Source organism: Chrysochloris asiatica, unplaced genomic scaffold (assembly GCF_000296735.1).
Source record: "Chrysochloris asiatica unplaced genomic scaffold, ChrAsi1.0 scaffold00001, whole genome shotgun sequence".
Lineage (NCBI taxonomy): Eukaryota > Metazoa > Chordata > Mammalia > Afrosoricida > Chrysochloridae > Chrysochloris > Chrysochloris asiatica.
In genome coordinates, this window is record NW_006408519.1 from 58,346,683 (window position 1) to 58,353,306 (window position 6,624).

At 36.7% G+C, this 6,624-nt stretch overlaps 1 pseudogene; it reads right to left on the bottom strand.

Moving 5' to 3' along the window:
- Positions 1-2,870: 2,870 nt before the first annotated feature.
- LOC102838860 overlaps positions 2,871-6,624 on the bottom strand; it is a 132,758-nt pseudogene continuing 129,004 nt past the window's right edge.

Genomic DNA, 6,624 nt, shown 5'->3' on the forward strand with positions numbered 1-6,624 from the left:
GCTACCCTGTACAAGGTTTCTGAGGCTGTAAATCTTTATGGGAGCAGAAAGCTTCATCTTTCTCCCATGGAACAGCTGGTAGTTTCAAATGGATGACCCTGAGGTTAGCAGCCCAATTCGTGACCACTATGCTACCAGAGCTCCTTGCATACATAAATTAAATAAACGGTGTTTTTAAATTTTTCTTTCAAAACTTAGTTAAGAACTTCAAGCCAGGGTGTACATAAAATAGTAAAATAAAAGCCTTCATCCAAGGACAAGAATTCATTTTACTTGAATTCACAATCAATGCCTAGAAACACTAGTGTATGGAGCAATGGGCTAGAAAGTGTAAGACATATACATCTTTTTTCCTTTGGATTTCATGAAAAGAATTTACATTTCAAATTATCATTAAGTAAATGGTTTTTGTATAAATAAATGAAACATAAAGCCTAACATGAGTTTGAACTTACATTTTCTTCCTATTTCATCACTGGCATGTCATGTCCACTCTTGGTCTCAGTTTCTTACTAGTGGTTTCAGGCTATATTTCATCTCTGCCACTAATAATAGTTCTAACATTATTTGACTCCAGCAATACACTGAATTCTGTAGTTTTTGTTTAATGTATGCTCTCAAATCTTTGTGATTATTCCCTTATCTAAAATAATACATATATATATTTGTATCTGTAATGTTGTAAATATATTACATTTTAATAAATGGTAAGATTTAAATGATCTCATATACAGACTTATGATATAGGTCAAAAGTTATTTAGGGTATGAAAATAAATTGAGCACTCTACTATTTGGCAGTCACAAAAACCCTTCCTAATTTATTAGCTTTTTTCTAAAGCATAACTATTTCTTTTTAGTAAATGAACCAGAAAAAGCAAGAATATTGCAATCTTTAGGGGAGAATTATATAGTGGTAATCCAAATTCTTCTTTGAATAAATTTCAAAACAAATTCCTATATTATGTATTAATCAGAGATCCGTATACTCACATAGGTTCATTAAGGTATAAAACAGTTTCATATAATTCTAATCATTGTAGAGGTCACATGAAGAATTATCTTATGACATGGAATGGTACAAAAGTTTAAATATCTTGATTCTGATTAAAGGGAAGCTATCAAGCCTTCTCATACAGTAATTGCATATTTAGAAATAGCTTAAAGGTATTCAAAATCCTAGACATTTATATCTTTAAACCAGTCAGGCAATAGCCAATTTATTTTTACTCCATTCTCCAATGTACTAGTTTAAAAAGGCATGCTTTTCATTCCTCTTTTTAAATGAAAACAGCTTTGTCTGCACTAATTTCATCATCCCCATTGAAAATGTTTATCTGCCAAGTGAAAAAGAAGAATACAAATTAGAAACACTGATATATCTTCTGACATTCTTCATTTTGAAGCTAGTTCTCAAGTTGTCATTACATTTTCCACATAAAAATTAAAAATGATTTGTTTGGAGACCCACAGCTATTTCTAGGCCCAAGATGTTTGGTCAACTGTAGATAAAGTTGCATTATCAGGCTGACTAACTATGTTGCAATTACATATAAATCAGGATAATTTTTGCTCCATGAACTTAAAGTTATTAATCTAATGCAGGCAACACATCCTAAACAGCATCATTCCCCAAAATCAAGGAAGAGTTTTCACCAGTGAAGAATGTGAAAAATTATCTCTGAAAATAAAAGTCAAGGATCTGTTAGACAACATATGTGTTTCTTTAATCTGATTGTTTCCTCCTTTCTTCTGTCTGTGAAACCCAATCAAGCCTTGTACTTTCACGACAATTTGTACCTCTGGTTTTTTTCATAATCTGTTTAATTATCTTAAACCTTATGACTACAGAATTTATAAATTTGTGCTGATATCTCCTCTACCTTATTCTTCCTAATGAATTGGTCAAAGCATCATTCTTGTTGTTGTTGTGAAGTGTCGTCGAGTCGATTCTGACCCATAGCAACCCTGTATAGGGTTTCCAAGAAGCAGCTGGTGAGCTTGAACAGCCGACCTTGCAGTTCAAATGGCTTTGCATTCTGATGCGTTAACCCACAGCGCCACACCAGGACTCCAGTCACAAATGTACAGCATTTCAACAGTTTTAAGTGCTTTTAAATAGGTGTTTAAAGACATTCTGAATAACAATGTAGTCTTAGATAGCAAAGAGCTTAAAAGCAAAATTCAACTTGCTACTCTATCTCATCATGCTGACTTGTAAAAGCATCATTCTTATGGATCATCTATAAAATGTGAGAAGTGTGAAATAGTCTTTATTTAATACCATACACAAACCACACTAAAGGCTTTTTTGTTAATTAAAAGGTAACATTTCAGATACAGGGAATTTTAATTAGATTAGCATTTAAAAGCAAAAAAGATAAAGTGGCCATTGCTACCTTATCTCTGACCCTTGCATTTGGACAGGGTGATGAATACATATTGAAACTGGGTGAGACTTCTTGTTCCATAAGGCAGTGAAAAGATTTCTCCAGTATTTAAATATGTTCATATAATCAGTTATACAAATCTAAATATAAAATCAACCTCCTATCGATCATGAGATGGCATTCACCATCTTTGTGAATAATGAAGATTACCAATTCAACCTAGCCTCAAGTCTAATCATATCATAGGAAAAAGCAGTGATAATACTTGCTATCAATTATTTTAAAGTCTGATCATTGTCATTGAACCACAGCCAAAATTTTATTTAATTTAGGAGTGTCCAAAACAAAACAAAAAATCTATCAGTCATTCATGATCTAAATTCTGGTGTATGAGATCAATTTTAATATGGCACATGTAAGAAAAAAAAAAAAAAGTCACAAGCCATTCCTATTTTGTAATAAATAAAGCAATGGTGAATTATTACTCATTAGTAGATTTCTTGAGATAAGATATCAAGTCTGCCCATTCTGCCTTCTTAATGCCAGTGAAGATCATTTTTGTTCTGGGGATGTACTTTGTGGGATTCTTCAAATACTCCATCAGTGTGTTCTCTCCCCAGCTGATGCCTTTGCTCTTATTGGCATCCATGTAAGAGAATCCAGGGGACAGACCAGTCTGCCGCCCAAACAAACCATGCAGATTTGGCCCAGTCTTGTGCTTGCCTCCCCTTTCCACAGTGAGACACTAGGCACACTTATGAACAAAAATTCTCTTACCCTTCTCAACATCACCCCTTTTGATTTCACTCTTGTTATGCAAGACACAAAAGTAACCGCTCAGAAGCCAGATGTCCCGCTCTCTCAACCTTGTACTTATTTAATTAGCACTCATCACACTTGTAATTATCAACTATCTAGCTTCCCTAATAAGCAATGGATTTGTTAAGCCAGGAAACTCATCTGACTTGCTCTTTTCTATCTGTCTAATACTCCATGGCACATAACCACCACTACCAATGCTACTGGAATGACATTGTAGGATAAGCCCTGGATGACTGCTAACCACAAGGTCAGTGTTTCAAGCCCACCAACCATTCCTCAGAAACCCTATACAGGGTCACTATGAGTCAGAAGTGACTCAAATGCAATTAACAACAACAACAATGCTACTATATCAGATTTCAATGAATATTTGTTGAATGAGTGAATGAAGTACAAGAGTTGAAGAAGTGGCCCAAATATCCATGGTCTCCACTCATGTCACATTACCTTCCCTCTCCCAGTCCCCACCTACAGCTTCCTGTGGAGTTCCTTATTGACCGAGAAAGAGAAAATGTGTGGTCTATCACATACCTCTTACCCACACATCCTTGTTACCAATTTTTCAATCATGTTCCTTCCAAGTCCCTGACCATCCAGCCACATCATTGGTCAGAGCCTATGAATCAGTATACAGTCACACATCTAACCATTTTTCTCCTTCCAAGGAAAATGAACAGCCAAGCCCATTGCTCAAACTTCTGCCTGTTAGAAGCATTTCCCTTCACCACAGTCCTTCAGGAAAAGTCCCAGAAAGGGACTTTCAAGTAGGGCCTGCATTTTATCCTCATGTGAATGATCATCAGTGGGTTACCTCAACAGAAGAGTATTTTAACTATCAAATGAATATAACGACACATTCTATGGAAACTAATCATCTTCTTTCCCCAGTCACTCCTGTCATTTCTAATTAGACTCATGAACAAAGATTTTGTGTCCACTTGACTCGGTCAGAATTCTCAGTGGTTTTACTGCTTAGATGTAGATATCCCCCATGATTCGAGCCAATATAATATAATCAATTCTATGATGTGGACAACTATGAGCAGCCAGTCAATTGAAGGGACATTTCCTCAGGGGTGTGGCCTGTTTAAAATAGATTGGACACTCAGACAAGAGTTGCTTACTCTCTGCTGGGTCTGGATCTTTGATCTGGCTCATCCTCCAACCTCTGGTTCTTTGGGTTTGAGCCAGTGACCTGCTCTATTACCTGTGGAGCTGGGAATTTTTAACAGCCTTGTCTCCTTACTTGTCAGATCTGCCTGCCTGTCTGTCTACTGCCTGCCTGTGTTCTCACATGCTGATATTAGTTCATCAGTCCTGCAGCTATGTGAATCAGAAGCCTCAATCATGACATCTGACCAACGGACTTAGGACTACACAACTCTTCAACTGAGTGAGCCATTTCCTTGATATAAATTTCTCTTTATATGTATGTTATTGTTAAGTGCTGTTGAGTTGGTCCCAACACATAGCAACCCTGTATAGGGTTTTTGAGGAGGGCTGGTAGGTTTGAAACTGCCAGTCTTGTGGTTCAAACTGACCTTGTGATCCAGTGCATTATCCTGAAGCACCACACCAGGATTCCTTTTATATGTGTATATATGTATGTGTGTGTGTATATATATGTGTGTGCATATATATAGAGTCCTGGTGTGGAACTGTAGGATAAGCATGGAACTGCTAACTGAAAGGTCAGTGGTTCAAACGCACCTGATACTCATTGAAAACCATATACAGGGTCGCTGTGAGTCAGAACCGACTCAACAGCATGTAACAACAGCAACAACATGATGTGTGTGTGTGTATATATATATATATATATATATATATATATATATGTTGTTGTTGTTGTTGTTAAGTGCCATCGAGTCGGGTCCGACCCATAGCGACCCTGTACAGGGTTTCCGAGGGTGTAAATCTTTACGGGAGTAGAAAGCCTCATCTTTCTCCCGCGGAGCGGCTGGTAGTTTCGAACCGCTGACCTTAAGGTTCGCAGCCCGATTCGTAACCACTACGCTACCAGAGCTCCTTATATATATATATATGCTTCACTGGTATTACTTCTCAAGAGAACCTAGCCTAAAACAGTCCTCAAAGTGACATCTCAGTTGTTTAACACTTTAAAGATATCCTTTGTAGCAGATTTGCCCAATACAATATGTCATTTAATTTCTTGACTGCTATTTCCATGGTATTTCCAAAGGAGTCCTGGTGTGGCACTGTGGGCTAATGCGCCAGACTGCAAAGTCATTTGAACTGCAAGGTCAGTGGTTCAAGGTCACCAGCTACAACTCAGAAACCCTGTACAGGGTCACTATGGGTCGGAACCGACTTGACAGCACTTAACAACAACAACATTTCCATGATATTGATTGTTCATCCAAGCAAAATGAAGTCTTTGACAACTTCAATCTTCTCCATTTGTCATGAAGTTATTTATTGGTCCAGTTGTGAGGATTTCCATTGAGGTGCAATCCATATTGAATGCTGAAGTCTTTCATGTTCATCAGTAAGTATATCAACTCTTCTTTACTTTCAGCAAGCAAGGTTGTGTCATCTGCATATCATAGGTTTTCTTCCAATCCTGATGCCAAGTTCTTCTTTGTATAATCCAACTTCTCGTTTTATTTGTTCAACATATATATTGTTCAACATATATATTGAATGATTTTGATGAAAGGATACAACCATGGTGCACACCTTTCCAAATTTTAAACCATTCAGTATTCCCTTGTTCTTTTCAAACAAATGCCTAGTCTTCTAGGTACAGGTTCTTCGTGAGTACAATTAAGTGTTCTGCAATATTCATTCTTCTCATTGTTGTCAATAATTTGTTAAGAGCTACACAAACAAGTGTCTTTGCTTAGTCAATAAAGCATAAGTAAACATCTTTCTGATATTCTCCACTTTCCACCAAGTTCCATCTGATGTCAGCAATAATATCCCTCATTCCATGTTCTCTTCTGAATCTGGTTTGCATTTCTGGCAATTCCCTACTGATGTACTGCTGTAATTGTTTTGAAATGTCTCAACAAACATTTGCTTACAAATTATATTAATGATATAATTTGATGATTTCCACATACTATTGTGTTACCTTTCTTTGGAATGAACACAAATATGCATCTCTTCTAGTTAGATGGCCAGGTAAGCTGTCTTACAAATTTCTTGGCATAGATGAGTGAGCATCTTCAGTGCTGCATCATTGGTTTAAACATTTCTATTTGTAGTCCATCAAGTCCTGGAGCCTTGTTTTTTGCCAGTGTCTTCAGTGCAGCTTGGATCCTTCAAAATCATCTGTTCTTAAAATGGTTGAATATCGTATATCGTTCTCTTGAAATGGTTGAACCCTGAACATTTCCTTTTGATACAGTAATTGTTTCCCTTCTTCTCCTTTTTTTTTTTTTTTTGAT